This window comes from Salmo trutta, chromosome 15 (genome assembly GCF_901001165.1).
Source record: "Salmo trutta chromosome 15, fSalTru1.1, whole genome shotgun sequence".
In the NCBI taxonomy this organism is placed as follows: domain Eukaryota; kingdom Metazoa; phylum Chordata; class Actinopteri; order Salmoniformes; family Salmonidae; genus Salmo; species Salmo trutta.
The window spans coordinates 7,247,412-7,268,372 of record NC_042971.1 but is presented as its reverse complement, the minus strand read 5'-3'; the positions used below and the strand labels follow the sequence as shown (position 1 = coordinate 7,268,372).

The following is a 20,961-nucleotide window of genomic DNA, read 5'->3' as shown; positions in this document are numbered from 1 at the left end:
TTAATGGTGCCCAAAGACACGACAGTATAAATGTGTAAATGTTTTCATAATGCATTACAGACTGGTGTGACTGATTATATTATTATTGGTATTATTGATGGTATTATTAATGTTGTCTCTCTCTCTCTCTCTCTCTCTCTCTCTCTAAATTAATCAACACAACACATCCCTTCTGCTACTTGATGAGGTCACTAGGTGTTGTGTTAAGGCTGCTACAATATCATTGAGTTACACAGCTACTTTAGCTGTACTTTAGCCACAGCTTTTAAATGTTATAAAACAGCATTCAACACGAGGCAGACAGATCTTACTTTTCTCCAGTGTGTCAGCAAGCTCCTTCTGGTTCATTTTCCTCAGGACGTGCAGTGTGATCTTCAGAGCCCCCTCTCTGGCACTGCTCTCCTGCTTCTCATCTTCAGCATGCACCACTTCCTCATCCTGCTTCTGACTCTCAAAGACTTCTGGGAGTTCAGGACTAAGAATCCTCTTGAACATCTTCAGCTCGTTCTTCACAAATGTCATCATTTTCTCTTGAAGCAACTAAAATAAATCATGTAAATAAGTTAAGCAAGAGAATAAATACTTTCTCATTAACACATTAATGAATGATTGACAGATCAACTTTACTTGAGGAAAACAAAAACAAATGTACATAACAGGACCACATACACTGAATATGGAGTCCAGGTCTGTTTGATGACTCTGGGAAGACTGACCACTGAGAATCTCTGACTCTGATCTCTCCTGTTGGTTTCTGTGGACAAAACATGAGATTACATCTCCTCATCCAGGGAGCACACACACACACACACACACACACACACACTGTTTTAGGACTATGAAAATGGACTAAACGATTAGCCTATGGATTATGAAAACAACCAAAAGAAATGTGAAAATGGGAGAGGAGAAATGACTAGAGACAGTGTTGTTTAACTCACTGACCATGACCCATGAGTTCTTCTTACCTTTGTTCAGTAGAAAAGTCTCCCTCTCTAAAGGATATAGGTGTAACCATAGACCGGTCACTCTTCATGGACACACAGCTGGGTACAGGGGAGGCTGGTCTCTCCTGCTTGATTGGACTTCAACACAACAGAGACAAACATTACATCTCTCATCTACTCTGATCTCAGATGGGAAACATAAGAAGAGTTCCAAAACGCAACATATCACTTTACAGAAATGAGCTTTCATTGTTTAAAGAAATTATGTATTAATTATTACATCTCTCACAGACAAGAATTTGTTTCAAATCTATCACTTGATGGTTTCATTTCAGAGAGACAAAAATCATGTTTTTTTTATGCAAAATGCTATATATCTGCCTCACTCTCAAATGTGACCGACCGGCTCAATTTGGTAATTAACTAAATAACTACATATATAGTGATTTTGGTTTATGTCTGTTTAATTGTTTGTTATGGTATAAGTTCTTATTTTATGATTGTAAGTGATAAAATTAACTAGTAATTCTCAGTAATTACTACTTTAGTAAGGAATAACACATTTTTTCAGCACTACTGCAGTTGCTAAATAATTCCAATAGATGGTAACATAAGACCACAATGATATTTCAGAATATAAGTTTAGTTTTCTCCCTGGATACACCACCACTCCCCGAGCTTCCTGCAGAACCCCTGCAGTACCTCCACAGACCCCGGATTGAGAACCCCTGATTTAGCAGATGCTCTTATGCAGAGAGATTTACAGTAACTGCATTCACCTTAAGATAGCTATTTATTTAGGAAATAAACTTAATTAATTATTCATAAAATTATCTCACCTCTTAGCTTTGGTGTCATGTCCCCCAGAGAGATGCATTTTGGAGGCAGGGGCCCCCTCCTCTCTCTCCCCAGAGAGATCATTTTAGAGGCAGGGCCCCCCTCCTTCCTCTCCCCAGAGAGACTCATTTTAGAGACAGGACCCCCCTCCTCTCTCTCCCCAGAGAGACTCATTTTAGAGACAGGACCCCCCTCCTCTCTCTCCCCAGAGAAACTCATTTTAGAGACAGGACCCCCCTCCTCTCTCTCCACAGAGAGACTCATTTTAGAGGCAGGGTCCCCTTCCTCTCTCTCCCCAGAGAGATGCATTTTAGAGGCAGGGCCCCCCTCCTCTCTCTCCCCAGAGAGACTAATTTTAGAGCACTGACCCCTGTAAACAGAGATCCAGCATGTTGGTTGTGGTTAACACAGTGACAACTAAACAGAGATCCAGCATGTTGGTTGTGGTTAACACAGTGACGTCCTAAACAGAGATCCAGCATGTTGGTTGTGGTTAACACAGTGACAACTAAACAGAGATCCAGCATGTTGGTTGTGGTCAACACAGTGACAACTAAACAGAGATCCAGCATGTTGGTTGTGGTTAACACAGTGACAACTAAACAGAGATCCAGCATGTTGGTTGTGGTTAACACAGTGACAACTAAACAGAGATCCAGCATGTTGCTTGTGGTTAACACAGTAACAACAAATTATTTTATTCATTATCTCTTAGAAATAACACCGTTTACTGACAGACACATCCAAACAGTCAGGTTATTTAATGTAATGACTTTTTCTAGTCCAATGACTACTCAAAACCCTCCCACAAGGCCTGAACACTAACTAATAGCCCCTGATTGGCCTACATCTTATTTTGGGGCGGCAGGTAGCCGGACGCGCGCACGCGCACACGCACACACACAGGGAGGAAATGTGTTTGTTTAATATTGTTTTAGGACTGTGAAAATGGACAAAAGGATTAGCCGATGGATTATGAAAACAACAAAATGAAATGTGAAAATGGGAGGAGAAATGATGAGAGACAGTGTTGTTTAACTCACTGACCATGACCCATGAGTTCTTCTTACCTTTGTTCAGTAGAAAAGTCTCCCTCTCTAAACACTTCAGGTAGACCCATAGACTGGTCACTCTTCATGGACACAGCTGGGAACAGGGGAGGCTGGTCTCTCCTGCTTGATTGGGCTTCAACAGAACAGAGACAAACATAACATCTCTCATCTACTCTGAGCTCAGATGGGGAAACATAAGAGTTTCATTACAAAACACTAAATATCACTTTTCAGAAATGTTGGTAAATTATCTCATTGTTTAAAGAAATGATTAAACCACTACAAGGCTTTATAAAGACTTTTAAAGTGGGTAATTTCCACATAAAATGCACATTTGCTGTTATTTTCCCGATTTGAGAAACTGGGTCAAATTAACATGGCATCTGTAAGTGAATTCATCTTTAGATATCTAGGTGGGACAACCACATATCACAGTCAGATATACAGGATACAAATATTCCATTCCGGCTAAACATTGGATATATAGATATCTAGGTGGATATATAGATATCTAGGTGGAAATATAGATATCTAGGTGGATATATAGATATCTAGGTGGACATATAGATATCTAGGTGGTTATATAGATATCTAGGTGGATATATAGATATCTAGGTGGATATATAGATATCTAGGTGGATATATAGATATCTAGGTGGATGTATAGATATCTAGGTGGATATATAGATGTCTAGGTGGATATATAGATATCTAGGTGGATATATAGATGTCTAGGTAGATATATAGATATATAGGAGGATATATAGATGTCTAGGTGAATATATAGATATCTAGGTGGATATATAGATATCTAGGTGGATATATAGATATCTAGGTGGATATATAGATGTCTAGGTGGATATATAGATATCTAGGTGGATATATAGATGTCTAGGTGGATATATAGATGTCTAGGTGGATATATAGATATCTAGGTGGATATATAGATATCTAGGTGGATATATAGATGTCTAGGTGGATATATAGATATCTAGGTGGATATATAGATGTCTAGGTGGATATATAGATGTCTAGGTGGATATATAGATATCTAGGTGGATATATAGATATCTAGGTGGATGTATAGATATCTAGGTGGATATATAGATATCTAGGTGGATACATAGATATCTAGGTGGATATATAGATATCAAGGTGGATATATAGATATCTAGGTGGCTGTATAGATATCTAGGTGGATATATAGATATCTAGGTGGATATATAGATATCTAGGTGGATATATAGATATCTAGGTGGATATATAGATATCTAGGTGGATATACAGATATCTAGGTGGATATACAGATATCTAGGTGGATATATAGATATCTAGGTGGATATATAGATATCTAGGTGGATATATAGATGTCTAGGTGGATATACAGATATCTAGGTGGATATACAGATGTCTAGGTGGATATATAGATATCTAGTGGATATATAGATATCTAGGTGGATATATAGATAGCTAGGTGTATATAAACATATAGATATCTAGGTGGATATATAGATGTCTAGGTGGATATATAGATATCTAGGTGGATATATAGATGTCTAGGTGGATATATAGATATCTAGGTGGATATATAGATATCTAGGTGGATATATAGATATCTAGGTGGATGTATAGATATCTAGGTGGATATATAGATATCTAGGTGGATATATAGCGTTTTGCAAAGAAACACAGTTTCATACACATCTAAAATCTAGAACAGTTATATAGAATGTACCCATAAGCAATCATTTCTGAATAAAAAGCATTTTAGAATATACATTCTTAAACAATATTGTCAGCTCACCTCTTAGTTTTGGTGTCATGTCCCCCAGAGATGCTCATTTTAGAGGCAGGACCCCCCTCCTCTCTCTCCCCAGAGAGACTCATTTTAGAGGCAGGGCCCCCCTCCTCTCTCTCCCTAGAGAGACTAATTTTAGAGGCAGGGCCCCCCTCCTCTCTCTCCCCAGAGAGACTCATTTTGGAGCACTGAGCCCTAAACAGAGATCCAGCATGTTGGTTGTGATTAACATAGTAACAACTAAACAGAGATCCAACATGTTGGTTGTGTTTAACACAGTGACAACTAAACAGAGATCCAGCATGTTGGTTGTGGTTAACACAGTGGCAACTAATAATTGTATTCATTATCTCTTAGAAATAAAACAGTTTACTAAAAGACACATCCAAACAGTCAGGTGATTTAATGTAATTACTTTTTCTAGCCCAATGACCACTCAAAACCCTCCCACAAGGCCTGAACACTAACTAATAGCCCCTGATAGGCCTACATCTTATTTTGGGGCGGCAGGTAGTCTAGTGGTTAGAGCATTGGAGCGGCAGGTAGCCTAGTGGTTAGAGCGTTGGGGCGGCAGGTAGCCTAGTGGTTAGAGCGTTGGGGCGGCAGGTAGCCTAGTGGTTAGAGCGTTGGGGCGGCAGGTAGCCTAGTGGTTATGTGGTTGTTGCTGCCCGTAGCGTTGAAGGCAAGGGAAGCCAGTGAGCATTTGGCTTCCTTTGATTGTGTTGGCTGTGCTAGCTGTGCTAGCTGTGTTAGCTGTGCTAGCTGTGTTAGCTGTGCTATCTGTGTTAGCTGTGCTAGCTGTGTTAGCTGTGCTAACTGTGTTAGCGGTGTTAGCTGTGTTAGCTGTGCTAGCTGTGCTAACTGTGTTAGCGTTGTTAGCTGTGTTAGCTGTGTTAGCTGTGTAAGCCGTTTTAAATAACAACTCACAGCTGTGTTAATAGACCCAACTCAGTAGTGTGTGTCTAGGTAACATGCGTTGGTCAGTGTGTTTTAGCGAGAGAAACAGATGGCAGAGTCTCTGACGTCTCACACACACACACACACACACACATAGTTATCTATATACACCCGGTGTATCCAGAATAAACTAAACGGTGTACACCGGGTGTATCCAGTATAAACTAAATGGTGTACATCCGGTGTATCCAGTATAAACTAACGGTGTACACCCGGTGTATCCAGAATAAACTAAACGGTGTACACCGGGTGTATCCAGTATAAACTAAATGGTGTACATCCGGTGTATCCAGTATAAACTAACGGTGTACACCCGGTGTATCCAGTATAAATTAAACGGTGTACACCTGGTGTATCCAGTATAAACTAAACGGTGTACACCCGGTGTAGCCAGTATAAACTAAACGGTGTACACTCGGTGTACCCAGTATAATCTTAACGGTTTACACCCGGTGTATCCAGTATAAGCTAAACGGTGTACACCCGGTGTATCCAGTATAAACTAACGGTGTACACCAGGTGTATCCAGTATAAACTAAACGGTGTACACCCGGTGTATCCAGTATAATCTAAACGGTTTACACCCGGTGTATCCAATATAAATTATCGGTGTACACCCGGTGTATCCAGTATAAACTAAACGGTGTACACCCGGTGTATCCAGTATAAACTAACGGTGTACACCAGGTGTATCCAGTATGAACTAAACGGTGTACACCCGGTGTATGCAGTATAATCTAAACGGTTTACACCCGGTGTATCCAGTATATCTAAACGGTGTACACCCGGTGTAACCAATATAAACATCTCTCCCTCTGACCGACTCCTGGATCTGGATACGCGTTTCTATGGAGACAAGAGGTCAGGTCAGGGGTCACACAGAACCATCACTACCACCATCATCATCCTCCTCCTCTTCCTCACCTCCATTAGAATCCTGGTAGACGTCAGTCTCCCCCAGATCTACTCCCAGTCTCCTACAAACAGACAGGTTAGGGTTAGGAGGTGTTACTGAACAGACAGACAGACAGACAGACAGACAGACAGACAGACAGACAGACAGACAGACAGACAGACAGACAGACAGACAGACAGACAGACAGACAGACAGACAGACAGACAGACAGACAGACAGACAGACAGACAGACAGAAATCCCTCTCTCTGGGCATGAGAGTATAGCTTACACCCTGGAACTATGGACCTCCAGGCCTCTAAACCTCTACTACTTTGCCCGGGTATATCCCTCTCTCTGGGCATGAGAGTATAGCTTACACCCCGGAACTATGGACCTCCAGGCCTCTAAACCTCTACTACTTTGCCCCGGGTAAATCCCTCTATCTGGGCATGAGAGTATAGCTTACACCCTGGAACTATGGACCTCCAGGCCTCTAAACCTCTACTACTTTGCCCGGGTAAATCCCTCTCTCTGGGCATGAGAGTATAGCTTACACCCTGGAACTTCGGATCTCCTTAAGAGTTAAAACAGGGTGCAGCCTTGACCTCTAAATCTCTTCCAATAGGAATACATTGCCTGCTGCCCTAATTCCAACCTTCCTAAGTCTGGCAGAACTACTAATAACATTTTTATGAACAGCAAGACAATTACAGTAATATATATATTGAATGAATAAAGAGATATCTTACCTTGAACCAGTAGCAGATGCCATCTTGCTCCAAGTAATTTCTCAACTAAATGTTTTCAGAATACAGCAAAGGTAACAATCCAAAATCAGCTCCTTGGAAGTGTGTTCTCTCTCAGTATAAAGTTCTATTGAGAATGACTTCTCTGGAGAAGGCCATTATATACACACACTCAGATAGGCACAACCCATTTCAACATTTAAATATCGAAACAAGAAAAAACCCTGGGTTTAAAGTTGTGTTAAATTGATCATTCAGGAGATGAGATTAACACCTTGCATTGATTGTCCATCCAAGGTGGTTGCCTACGTCATTGTTATGTTGAGGTCAGAGGATCATCAGGGTAATTCATTTCAGGGCTGGGCTCTCTTTCATTCAGTAATACAGAGGCAGGGCAATCAAAGGCTCCAAGTCACTGAACTGCCCATCAGCCCAGCCATTGTTATTATTCATACTGTTTGGAAACAGGTTCTATTCAAAACCTCTCAGACTAGAAAATATAAATAATATTTACTAGTGTGGAGACCAGCCAACACCACTATATAGAACTATACTATATAGAACCCTCATTTACAACGCTCATTTAGAACACTCATTTAGAACCCTCATTTAGAACCCTCATTTACAACGCTCATATACAACGCTCATTTAGAACCCTCATTTACAACGCTCATTTAGAACGCTAATTTTAGAACACTCATTTAGAACCCTCATTTACAATGCTCATTTAGAACGCAACTTTACAACGCTCATTTAGAACGCTATTTTAGAACCCTCGTTTAGAACGCTCATTTAGAACGCTCATTTAGAACACTCATTTAGAACCCTCGTTTAGAACCCTCATTTACAATGCTCATTTACAACGCTCATTTAGAACACTCATTTAGAACCCTCATTTACAACGCTCATTTAGAACGCTCATTTAGAACGCTCATTTTAGAACACTCGTTTACAACCCTCATTTAGAACACTCATTTAGAACCCTCATTTACAACGCTCATTTAGAACCCTCATTTACAATGCTGATTTAGAACACTCATTTAGAACCCTCATTTACAATGCTCATTTAGAACGCTCATTTAGTGTTTTTAAATAGGCATCCTATCATTTGAAAATTAGTTGAAAGGCTAAGTGATTCTCCTCCTGAGAAGAAGCTGACAGCCTTCAAACAGAGCAAAAAAAGTGGTCCCAAACAATATGTCAAAATGAATAAAAAAATGATACAGCTGTCTTTAATAAGATCAAACTGAACTAACTGCTATCTTGAAATGTTGAAAAAGTGTTTTTAAATAGGCATCCTATCATTTGAAAATTAGTTGAAAGGCTAAGTGATTCTCCTCCTGACAAGAAGTTGACAGCCTTCAAACAGAGCAAAAAAAGTGGGCGTGAACATAGAATATTTTGGGGTAAAAAAAAAGAATATACAGCTGTCTTTAATAAGATCAAACTGAACTAACTGCTATCTTGAAATGTTGAAAAAGTGTTTTTAAATAGCTCAGTCTTATCACTCAATATGAGTCAAAATCTGTCACTTCCAGGAGTGCTCATTTTGTCAAAAATGAAAAAATTAACAACTCACAGCTGTGTTAATAGACCCAACTCAAACATCTGCTATCTTGAAATGTCCAAAAAAGGTATTTAAATGGGCCTACCAGACATCTTCTTGAGAGAAGATAAGGTCAAAAATCAAATTGTATTAGTCATGTCTGATTTCAAGAGCAAACTCCTGCAATATCTCGATAGGCATGTTGTTGGATCAGGGCCCAGTCCCCAATGTCATGCTATAGTACATTTGGGTTGGCACATCAGAATGAACCCTGATATTCTAAAAGCAGGATAATGATGTCAATATAATTGTACCCAAAAATGGTCAGTTGGTTGCATAAATAATTATGATTACTAAATGTTACATGAATTGTAAATATGAAATATGAAACCAAATGTACACCCCTTTGTTAATATGTATTGGCAATAATTAACTTAAGGGTGAGGCATGTAATAATAAAACATGTATCTTTTGTCAGGCTGAATGTTTGAAATATGAGGTGATTTGAATCATGCTACTTCAGTAGTGGAATAAAGACATATAGCACTTGGATGTTGTAAATAAATACTGGAGTGATGTAAGATTGTTACATTTTTTTTATTATAGACCAATTTATTATACTGCGTCCTTATGTATAGGCTGCAAGTACCTTGAAATTAAGTTGTTTTCAAGTCATTGAAAGAACGACCCGAAAATACATCTTTTCAACTTTCACTTTGAACTACAAGCGAACATATATTGGACGTCGGGCATAGTCTTATTTTCAACGTCTTTTGAATTACATTTTGCTAAATGGGAATAGCGCAATGACAAAACACAGTTTTAACGTCTCCAAATCAATAACCAATATGTAGAAACAATTTGGGATATATTGAAAACATTTTGAAGTGTTGCATTTTGATTCAAGTGGGTCACCAACATGGTAAGTGTAACACAACTCTATTTTTGTTTGTCACTTTTTGTTACATAAATAAATAGTAACTCTTTCAATTCAGAGCCTGGATTTTTCTTTCCACTCAGGCTAATATCAACTGAACAGTGGCCAAACGTTTAGGGTTCTACATTCTGACATTCCTTAAAATACTGCTACTACAATGTTAAAACATTCTATATTGTGACGTTACTAAAATACTTCCACAATATTAAAAACATTTTACATTATTTCATTGATATCATGAAACAACTCCATGTATTTTCTGATGTTTAGTCAGAGATTTTTTATTAGAGTATCTCTTCCCACATTGATTACAGCTATGAGATTTCTCTCCTGTGTGTGTTCTCTGGTGTATAGTTAGATAGCTAGATGTAGTAAAACTCTTCCTACATTGATCACAGCTATAAGGTTTATCTCCTGTGTGTGTCCGCTGGTGTGATGTCAGGCTGGTTGACTGAGTAAAACTCATCCCACATTGACCACAGCTATAAGGTTTCTCTCCTGTGTGTGTTCTCTGGTGTGATATCAGGCTGGTTGAATGAGTAAAACTCTTCCCACATTGAGTACAGCTATAAGGTTTCTCTCCTGTGTGTGTTCTCTGGTGTGATATCAGGCTGGTTGAATGAGTAAAACTCTTTCCACATTGAGTACAGCTATAAGCTTTCTCTCCTGTGTGTGTTCTCTGGTGTGATATTAGGTTGTTTAGCCAAGTAAAACGCTTCCCACACTGACTACAGCTATAAAGTTTCTCTCCTGGGTGTGTTCTCTGGTGTATAGTTAGATTGCTAGATGTAGAAAAACTCTTCCCACATTGGTCACAGATATAAGGTTTCTCTCCTGTGTGTGTTCTCTGGTGTATAGTTAGATAGCTAGATGTAGTAAAACTCTTCCCACATTGATCACAGCTATAAGGTTTCTCTCCTGTGTGTGTCCGCTGGTGTACTATCAGGCTGTATTGCCGAGAAAAACTCTTCCCACATTGATCACAGCTATAAGATTTCTCTCCTGTGTGTGTTCTCTGGTGTTCAGTCAGAGAGCCAGATATACAGAAACTCTTTCCACATTGACTACAGCTATAAGGTTTCTCTCCTGTGTGTGTTCTCTGGTGTTTTGTCAGACAGCCAGATGCACCGAAACTCTTTCCACATTGATCACAGCTATATGGTTTCTCTCCTGTGTGTATTCTCTGATGTATAGTGAGATAGCTAGATCTGGTAAATCTCTTCCCACATTGATCACAGCTGTAAGGTTTCTCTCCAGTGTGAATTCTTTGATGTATTTTAAGGTCTGATGAAGTGTTGAATCGTTTCCCACAGCCAGAGCAGCAGTTAGATTTCTTCCCTGTGGGTCTCTGCTGGTGTTTCTTTAGGAGTTCTGATCTGGAGAGACTTTTCTCTGCCTCTTCAGCATCATGATGTTGTTGAGGCTCCCCAGAGGATCCCCGATAGTCACGTCTCTCTCCTGTGTGAATGACAAAGTCAGACAGACGGTTAAAGACCCACAACAGCGGAAATCAAATCAAATGTATTCATAAAGCCCTTCTTACATCAGCTGATGTCACAAAGTGCTGTACAGAAACCCAGCCTAAAACCCCAAACAGCGAGGAATGCAGGTGTAGAAGCACGGTGGCTAGGAAAAACTCCCTAGAAAGGCTAAAACCTAGGAAGAAACCTAGAGAGGAACCAGGCTATGAGGGGTGGCCAGTCCTCTTCTGGCTGTGCCGGGTGGAGATTATAACAGAATATGGCCAAGATGTTAAATTGTTCATAAATGACCAGCATGGTCAAATAATAATAATCACAGTAGTTGTCGAGGGTGCAACAGGTCAGGACCCCAGGAGTAAACGTCAGTTGGCTTTTCATAGCTGATCATTGAGAGTATATCTACCGCTCCTGCTGTCTCTAGAGAGTTGAAAACAGCAGGTCTGCAGGTCTGGGACTGTTTATTTGAGGTGATGCCCAGAGCATACCCATGAAGTTGTACAACAATTCATATCTGTTAAATTATTTGACAATTAAGACAGTCAAGTTAGCAACAAGTCATATTTAGTCTTATTTTCACATTAGTAGTAACTAGAAATAAGTTATTAAAGTTGTTGAAATCCTAAGCAGTGTGCCAGACAACTATTGGTCTCCAATATAGGTCCTTTCAGCACGAGGGCAAAGCACACACAATTTGATTGCAGAAACTCCTCCCTGCTAATGAGGAAACCACTAGTTATGGATGTAGTATATCTGGTAATGAGGAAACCACTAGTTATGGATGTAGTAAATCTGCTAATGAGGAAACCACTAGTTATGGATGTAGTATATCTGGTAATGAGGAAACCACTAGTTATGGATGTAGTAAATCTGCTAATGAGGAAACCACTAGTTATGGATGTAGTATATCTGGTAATGAGGAAACCATTAGTTATTGATGTAGTATATCTGGTAATGAGGAAACCACTAGTTATGGATGTAGTATATCTGGTAATGAGGAAACCACTAGTTATGGATGTAGTATATCTGGTCATGAGGAAACCACTAGTTATGGATGTAGTATATCTGGTAATGAGGAAACCACTAGTTATGGATGTAGTATGTCTGGTAATGAGGAAACCACTAGTTATGGATGTAGTATATCTGGAAATTGAGGAAACCACTAGTTATGGATGTAGTATATCTGGTAATGAGGAAACCACTAGTTATGGATGTAGAATATCTGCATGGAGCAAAAATAGTGAACAAAGATTTTAGTTTTTCACAAAGCATTCTGAATATTAGAGCGCAAGATCAGGAGAGCTACTCAAGGAAACTCACATTAAGCTCTGTGTCTATTCACTAATTCACCACCGTGGGGGAAAACTCAGGGGAGTTCTCATAGGCTGACAGTAAATAAAGCCTCCATTTACAGGTTGATTATGAGTGCATTTCACACTACTTTTGGATTATAACTGTAAGACTCGCTTGAATCACCTGCTTAATATGTTTGTGTTATTGTCGCAAATCAACTGCTTTATACTTAAAAAAACACTTCAACTAGTAAAATGCTCTTTGGCTAGCTTTGCCATCAAGCTGACAATAAGGGTTTGTACACCAAGTGTTTAACAAATTGGCCCATAACTTCACCTAATAATAACATAGACCCACTGTAGGACCCATAACTTCACCTAACAACAACATAGACCTACTGTAGAACCCATAACTTCACCTAACAACAACACAGACCTACTGTAGGACCCATAACTTCACCTAACAACATAGACCTACTATAGGACCCTTAACTTCACCTAACAGCACGTTGGTTGTTGTTGCATGTTGATGTTTGTAATTTGACTGCATAGAAATGCAAGCAAACCAGTGGTTGTATCTCTCTAGGTCATGCCAGTAGGTTACAGTAGGTTGTATCTCTCTAGGTCATGCCAGTAGGTTACAGTAGATTGTATCTCTTTAGGTCATGCCAGTAGGTTACAGTAGGTTGTAACTCTCTAGGTCATGCCAGTAGGTTACAGTGGTTGTATCTCTCTAGGTCATGCCAGTAGGCTGTATCCAAGTTGAAACAATTGTCATCCCAATGTGGAAAGTGTTGAATTTGGTCAACAACAAAATGAATGGCTTATTTGCTACGTGAGGTTTACTTGATCTAACAGAAGTTTCGTAATGATTAAGTTGTTATGTGGACACGTGACATACCGACAACTTTGATAAAACACTATAGGATTTATCTCCAGATCGCTATGCATATTCATGCTAGTAGCTTAGCATCTCTCTCCATTGAGTACAGGCGGTTGACGACAACAACCCTCATAGAATATAAACAATAGATTACAATAATAACATGTATCCACCAATCCAAAGACAGGATAGGCGGGAGATAGACAACCCACAGTGCAGCTTTGTGGACAACGACTCCCCTTGTTAGGGCGGAGAGACATCTTGTCAGTATATCCATAATCTTTGGTGTAGCCAACCCAACTCTCACATGGCTCTATTGGGGGTCACGGTGTGTAGTAAAACATCACTACATTAAAATCACTACATGCCGTGGCCCCCAGTCTGCGGTCAGCAGATAGACCCTCCTCAAATATATATGTTAAGTCACTTTTTGGAAACGGAACGGAGAAAACAAGGGGTAGCTTGTTCTCTACGTCGTCTGATTCTAGACATATCAGTCATCATCCCAGGACCCTCCGTTGAAGAGGTATTGAAGAGCCAACTCCGAATATCCAAAGTTAAAAACTAATTGAAGGCGGTACTTACTGGTGTTACTCAGATCTCCTGTCTCCTCCTCTTCATCTTTCAATGTGACAGTAATCTCTCCTTCCTTCTTCACTCCAAAAACAGCATCATCCTCTTCTTCCTCTTGTTTAACTGAAACGTCTTTCTCTTCTTCTTTCACTGTAACAGCCTCACCCTCTACATCTTGTTTTACTGTAACATCCTCCTCTTCCTTCTCCTCTTTCACGACAATGTTCAGCCCCAGAGCTTCTTTCTCCGTCCAGCAGACCTCCTCTTCTTTAACAGGAGGAGAGTAGTTTAGGGAGCTCATGTTCGGGGATGTTAGCTAGCTAGCTATCATTAGCGACTAGGCTAATGCTAACTTAACCAGCCAGCTACTATAGCTGACTAATACAAAATAACGTAATATTAAATTAAATAGGTTAACAAGTAGATACGACAGAAGTGTGTCTAAAACACAGTAGGTAATATAGACCGAAAGCGTATAAATAGCTTGAATCTTTCGGTTATGTTGGCTAGCAAGCTACCGAGGTGGTTGACGAGCTGTTTATGAAGAACCGTCCACTAGATTATACGTCACGCTGCAGCATCGCCTGAAAGACGCACATCGCCGTCTGCTGACTGGAGGGAAACGCAGTTGAGGATCACATTTTATTTACAGACAAAGATTATTTTACATGGATTTAATTAAATAATACTATTATATTGAGACATACAAAGACAGGAATGTGGTGATTGATTAGTGAGAATAAAAAATATTTACTACAGCACATTTAAGGCAGTTTCATTCAGTCAAATCAAATCTAAATAAGTAACAAGCTACTGTAGGTCTATACTGCTCCTACATGGTGTAACAATACATCATGTAGATGTATATAATGAACAGACTAGGTCTATACTGCTCCTACATGGTGTAACAATACATCATGTAGATGTATATAATGAACAGACTAGGTCTATGCTGCTCCTACATGGTGTAACAATACATCATGTAGATGTATATAATGAACAGACTAGGTCTATACTGATCCTACATTGTGTAACAATACATCATGTAGATGCATATAATGAACAGACTAGGTCTATACTGCTCCTACATGGTGTAACAATACATCATGTAGATGTATATAATGAACAGACTAGGTCTATTCTGCTCCTACATGGTGTTTCAATACATCATGTAGATGTATATAATGAACAGACTAGGTCTATACTGCTCCTACATGGTGTAACAATACATCATGTAGATGTACATAATGAACAGACTAGGTCTATACTGCTCCTACATGGTGTAACAATACATCATGTAGATGTATATAATGAACAGACTAGGTCTATACTGCTCCTACATGGTGTAACAATACATCATGTAGATGTATATAATGAACAGACTAGGTCTATACTGCTCCTACATGGTGTAACAATACATCATGTAGATGTATATAATGAACAGACTAGGTCTATACTGCTCCTACATGGTGTAACAATACATCATGTAGATGTATATAATGAACAGACTAGGTCTATACTGCTCCTACATGGTGTAACAATACATCATGTAGATGTATATAATGAACAGACTAGGTCTATACTGCTCCTACATGGTGTAACAATACATCATGTAGATGTATATAATGAACAGACTAGGTGTATACTGCTGCTACATGGTGTAACAATACATCATGTAGATATATATAATGAACAGACTAGGTCTATACTGCTTCTACATGGTGTAACAATACATCATGTAGATGTATATAATGAACAGACTAGGTCTATACTGCTCCTACATGGTGTAACAATACATCATGTAGATGTATATAATGAACAGACTAGGTCTATACTGCTCCTACATGGTGTAACAATACATCATGTAGATGTATATAATGAACAGACTAGGTCTATACTGCTCCTACATGGTGTAACAATACATCATGTAGATGTATATAATGAACAGACTAGGTCTATACTGCTCCTACATGGTGTAACAATACATCATGTAGATGTATATAATGAACAGACTAGGTCTATACTGCTGCTACATGGTGTAACAATACATCATGTAGATGTATATAATGAACAGACTAGGTCTATACTGCTCCTACATGGTGTAACAATACATCATGTAGATGTATATAATGAACAGACTAGGTCTATACTGCTCCTACATGGTGTAACAATACATCATGTAGATGTATATAATGAACAGACTAGGTCTATACTGCTCCTACATGGTGTAACAATACATCATGTAGATGTATATAATGAACAGACTAGGTCTATACTGCTCCTACATGGTGTAACAATACATCATGTAGATGTATATAATGAACAGACTAGGTCTATACTGCTGCTACATGGTGTAACAATACATCATGTAGATGTATATAATGAACAGACTAGGTCTATACTGCTCCTACATGGTGTAACAATACATCATGTAGATGTATATAATGAACAGACTAGGTCTATCCTGCTGCTACATGGTGTAACAATACAGTGCATTCGGAAAGTATTCAGACCCCTTCACTTTTTCCACATTTTGTTACATTACAGCCTTATTCTAAAATGATTAACACTACCGTTCAAAAGGTTGGAGTCACTTAGAAATGTTCTTGTTTTTGAAAGAAAAACACTTTTTTTGTCCATTAAAATAACATCAAATTGATCTGAAATACAGTGTAGACATTGTTAATGTTGTGAATGACTATTGTAGCTGGAAACAGCTGATTGTTTATGGAATATCTACATAGGCTTACAGAGGCCCATTATCAGCAACCATCACTCCTGTGTTCCAATGCCATGTTGTGTTAGCTAATCCAAGTTTATTATTTTAAAAGGCTAATTGATCATTAGAAAACCCTTTTGCAATTATGTTAGCACAGCTGAAAACTGTTGTGCTGATTTAACAAAGCTTTTGTAAACAGTGTTGTTGCATAACAATCAGGCAGTAGAATAACAATAATCATCACCCTCTTGACCAATCTTCCCTCCCCTTAACATTGGGTTGATTCAGACCCTGTCAGTGTACCAAGTGGACATTGGGTTGATTCAGACCCTGTCAGTGTGCCAGGTGGACATTGAGTTTGATTCAGACCCTGTCAGTGTACCAGGTGGACATTGGGTTGATTCAGACCCTGTCAGTGTACCAGGTGGACATTGGGTTGATTCAGACCCTGTCAGTGTGCCAGGTGGACATTGAGTTTGATTCAGACCCTGTCAGTGTACCAGGTGGACATCGGGTTGATTCAGACCCTGTCAGTGTACCAGGTGGACATTGGGTTGATTCAGACCCTGTCAGTGTACCAGGTGGACATTGGGTTGATTCAGACCCTGCCAGTGGTTCAGGCAGGCTGGCACGCTCCCTGACCTTACTTCTTACTTGACAGGAACTAATGGGGATCCATAATAAACCCCAGGAAGAGTAGCTGCTGCCTTGACAGGAACTAATGGGGATCCATAATAAACCCCAGGAAGAGTAGCTGCTGCCTTGACAGGAACTAATGGGGATCCATAATAAACCCCAGAAAGAGTAGCTGCTGCCTTGGCAGGAACTAATGGGGATCCATAATTAACCCCAGGAAGAGTAGCTGCTGCCTTGACAGGAACTAATGGGTATCCATAATAAACCCCAGGAAGACTAGCTGCTGCCTTGGCAGGAACTAATGGGGATCCATAATAAACCCCAGGAAGAGTAGCTGCTGCCTTGACAGGAACTAATGGGGATCTATAATAAACCCCAGGAAGAGTATCTGCTGCCTTGGCAGGAACTAATGGGGATCCATAATCAATACAAATACTTGTATCAATATATTTGTGTCTCTTTACTCTCGGATTCGAAAAAGCTAATTAGCATCAAAGTAGACGACATGCAAGACTACAAATCCCTGCAAGCTCCTGCATGTCATCTCTAGCCAACACCTTTCACAGAACAGTTCACTGAATTGTCCATTGAAATAAATGTTGACAATTTAATCATTGCTACATTAAGGCCTAATTGCTGGAGTGCTGCAGAGATGGTTGTCCTTCTGGAAGGTTCTCCCATCTCCACAGAGGAACTCTGGAGCTCTGTCAGAGTGAACATCGGGTTCTTGTTCACCTCCCTGACCAAGACCCTTCTCCCACGATTTCTCAGTTTGGCCGGGCGGCCGGCTCTAGGAAAAGTCTTGGTGGTTCCAAACTTCTTCCATATAAGAATGATGGAGGCCACTGTGTTCTTGGGGACCTTCAATGCTGAAGACATTTTTTGGTACCCTTCCCCAGATCTGTGCCTCGACACAATCCTGTCTCAGAGCAATATGGACAATTCCTTTGACCTCATGGCTCGGTTTTTGTTCTGACATGCACTGTCAACTGTGGGACCTTATATAGACAGTTGTGTGCCTTTCCAAATCATGTCTAATCAATTGAATTTACCACAAGTGGACTCCAATCAAGTTGTAGAAACATTTCAAGGAAGATCAATTGAATCAGGATGCATCTGAGCTCAATTTCGAGTCTCATAGCAAAGGGTCTGAATACTTAAGTAAATACATTTGGAAAAATGTTTTTAAAAAATGATTTTGTTTTCTCATTATGGGTTATTGTGATGTCATTATGGGGTATTGATTATTCAATTATAAAATTATTCAACTTTAGAATAAGGCTGTAATGTAACTAAATGTTTAAAAAGTGAAGGGGTCTGAATACTTAATGAATGCACTGTATACCCCTTGCAGTTTTGTACACAGTCATGTGATACGTGGTATAGAAGAGTCCAATCTTAGGAGAGTACATGGGAGGCACTATAATGTGTGTCTGCAGGTGTCTATCTGGTTAAAACCACTGTTACAGGAGCCCCTCCACCCTCTGGTGGGATGGATCATGTCTACAGAGAAACCTAGATTCAAATACTTAGATTTGTGTGTATTGGGTATATGTCGTGAATTTGTTAGATATTACTTATTAGATATTACTGCACTGTCGGAGCTAGAAACACAAGCATTTCACTACACCCACAATAACATCTGCTAAACACGTGTATGTGACCAATAAAATGTGATTTGATTTGAAATAAACATCCTATTTATCAAAGGTGCTTTTGGCTGGAGTCAAAATGACTCCAAAGGATTTGAATTTGTTAAAAGTCCATATTGATACAGAAACACTAAACCATGATATAGATTTATTAAGAACAAGTTGATTGACAAAGTCATGAAAAATTGGTAAAATTGAATAAACCACATTTTGGCTGTGATAAAAGATATGCCTCTGGGGTCAAAATGATCCATGTCAGAAGTATGGTTCAAGGCAAATATGTAGTGGGTGTAAAGTTTGTTTTAAATTCTCACTCATTAAAAACGAATCAATCAACACATGCTTCTCTTTGAACGACTTAATATAATATAAAACTTTTATGAAATAAATGAAAAATAAACGTTTGGTTCCTCAACTGCGTTGCCCTCCAGTCAGCAGATGGCGATGTGCGTCTTTTAGGTTCAGGCGATGCTGCCAGTGTGACGTATAATCTAGTGGACGGGACGCTCCTTCAACAACAACAGCTAGTCAGACACCTCGGTAGCTTTCTAGCAAACATAGCTACAACATTCACGCTCTTTACACTGTTTTGGTGTATATTAGTCTCTGTGTTTTAAACACACTTCTGTCGTATGTACTCGTTGGCCCATTTAATTATATATTTACGTTGTTTGTCAGCTAGCTGGTTTGCTAAGTTAGCTTAGAACTAGGCTAGTCGCTAATGCTAGCTAGCTAACATCCCCGACCATGAGTTCACTAAGCTACTCTCCTCCTGATAAAGAAGATGTCTGCTGGACGGAGAAAGAAGCTCTTGTGAAAGAGGAGGAGGAAGAGAAAGATGTTACAATACAAAAACAAGTAGGGGGTGAGGCTGTTACCGTGAAAGAAGAAGAGAAAGACGTTACAGTGAAAGAAGAGGAAGACGCGTTCAGAGTGAAAGAGGAGGAGGATGTTACAGTAAAACAAGAGGAGGAAGATGCAGTTTTTGGAGTGAAAGAGGAAGAGGGGGGGATGACTGTCACATCGAAAAGGAGGAGGAAGAAGAGGAGGAAACTGGATATCTGGTCCCGGTTTCCCAAACGCATCTTAAGGCATCCAATGGTTCTAACGGTGAACTTAGCAGTAAGATGGTTTTGAGAAACCGTTCCCTGATTAACACTAGTAAGTACTGTCTTAAATACAGAGGCACAAACTCTGCAGTTGTTGAACTGATGTTTGGTGTTAACGCGAAATCTGCAATAGCTACATCCATATTTGGACTTTTAAATTATTAATTTATAGCCATTGGTTCTTGAAGAATATAACACATGCCTCATGAGCTTAGTTCAACTGTTGTTCCCCATCAGAACCCCAAATAAGCTTTTTTTACTCCAATGTTTAGAAACAATGTAAATCAACACTGTATAGCCTCAACATGGTTAAAACTATAATGTTGATATCATGGATGGTCAGTCCTTGCATCCATAGGTCCGTCTATGAATTTGAAATTAGTTACATTTCTCCATCATCATCATCATCATCTTATTACCAAAACAGTGATGGAATTACAACTTTGTTATTGTTTGATCTGCAGATTGATTGGTTGATTGTGTGGCTTATTTAAAGGGGTAACCTAGGTTTTAAACAGAAACAAAATGGCTGTCCAGAGACTTGGTTTGGTAAACATCTGAGGGATGGGGGCTGGAGAAATGTAACCACTCTCACATTCATAGAGGAAGCTATTGTATCAACCGTAACCCAAAACCTAGGGACCTTGTCAAGAAGTTCAGACATCTTGGTGTAACAGTTATAAGATGTTGGCTTGACAGTTGCTGGACCCAGGTTTGAGTCCAGCTCAGGGCTACCGCCTGAATTGACTACACTATAAATACAAGGACTGGCCACCCATGAGGTCAAAATTATAGTTTTAACCTGATTTCAAGGCTTTATAGTATATTCTATAATTGGCAGTTAAGATTTACTGTGGGGGTCAAATTGTTGTAAAATTGGAAGTTCATCACTTATGTTGGCG

General features: G+C 39.4%; 1 long non-coding RNA gene across 1 annotated transcript; it reads right to left on the bottom strand.

The window, feature by feature from the left end:
• Positions 1-2,114: 2,114 nt before the first annotated feature.
• On the bottom strand, positions 2,115-4,660 carry LOC115148410 (uncharacterized). Its single transcript, XR_003866661.1, has 3 exons — positions 4,641-4,660; positions 2,855-2,969; positions 2,115-2,154 (listed from the first exon to the last, which is right to left on the bottom strand). It is a non-coding gene; the product is annotated as an uncharacterized LOC115148410 (long non-coding RNA).
• Positions 4,661-20,961: the final 16,301 nt, after the last annotated feature.